At 44.4% G+C, this 1,208-nt stretch overlaps 1 pseudogene; it reads right to left on the bottom strand.

Annotated features, from left to right (window-relative positions):
- Positions 1-305: 305 nt before the first annotated feature.
- Positions 306-945, bottom strand: LOC111201743 (annotated as a pseudogene).
- Between the last annotated feature and the right edge of the window lie 263 nt (positions 946-1,208).

Here is a 1,208-nt window from a genome sequence, read left to right as displayed (position 1 = left end):
TAAACGGAAATCGACAGTACGAATTTTGGTTCTCACAGCTATGTAATATTTCTCAGCGTTATATAAAAAATGTAAGTTTGTTATGCAAAGTAAAATGATAGGCACTAACAAGCTTAGACGAAAGTTATAGCATTGTCCGAGTGAGTAGGCAGCGCCTACTTTTGGGCCGGTTGTGGGCGAGGACCGAGGAGGGATTCGAACCCCCGACACCGTGGTTCCTAGCCACGTTCTCTAATCCTCTGAGCCACTTTTTCACAAGAGTTAAAATATATCCAAACATTGCACAGACTCACAAATCTGATGTGTCATGTGCTTTGAAAAAAACGGAGAAAAGCGTCAACAAGGCGGAACCATGCCTGGCGGCAAGGAGAATCAAAGCACATAAACACAAAGATTCCAACCTGAACCGTGAAAAATGTCACGCCAAGGCTCCAATAGAAATCTACAACATCCATATGGGTTTCATCATCTACTCCGATCCCTCTTCATCTGGCTCTTTCGTGTTGTTTATGTCACTGCTTCTGTTGGTTGGTGGTCCACAAAGAAGAGGGTTTCTGAAATAACTGATCTCACCAAAGGTGTTGAACTGCTTTCCATGGGGAATGGTGCCGGATAAATTGTTGTAGGAGACGTTGAAAACAGCAAGAGAATTGAGACCTGTCAATGGGAACGGGATAGGACCATACAACTTGTTGAAAGAAAGATCAAGGCTCTCAATGTCCTTCATCTTGGAGAAGGTTTCAAGAATAGAACCGGCCAAGAAGTTATGAGAGAGGTTTAAGGAGCGTGCTCTCACGAGATCACCGACTTCTTCTGGAATTTCCCCACTCAATTCGTTGTTTGACAAATCAAGCCCATACATATAATCAAGAGTGCCAGAAACGTAAGAATCATACCTCTGTTTTGCTGAAAACTCCACACTAAAATTCAAGCCATACATGTAGTCTGGAGTTATCTGATCAAGCTCAAGTATTGACTCGAAATAAGTTCCCATGTCGCCGTCCATGTAAGGAATAATGCCACTCAAGAAATCTAGTTCCTCACTGTCTTCTGCCCCCCCCCCCCCCCCCCCCCCCCCCCCCAAAACGATAAGTTACCAAGGCATGGGGGTATGGACTCATTAAGTTTGTTGTTGGCAAGATCCAAAATCCTAATACTGCTTAAACTGCACAGCTGCCTAGGAATTGGGCCAACTAAGTCGTTCCCCC

This window comes from Brassica napus, chromosome C1, assembly GCF_020379485.1.
Source record: "Brassica napus cultivar Da-Ae chromosome C1, Da-Ae, whole genome shotgun sequence".
Taxonomy (NCBI): domain Eukaryota; kingdom Viridiplantae; phylum Streptophyta; class Magnoliopsida; order Brassicales; family Brassicaceae; genus Brassica; species Brassica napus.
Note: the sequence above shows the minus strand (reverse complement) of the source record. Positions and strands in the feature narration are given on the sequence as shown.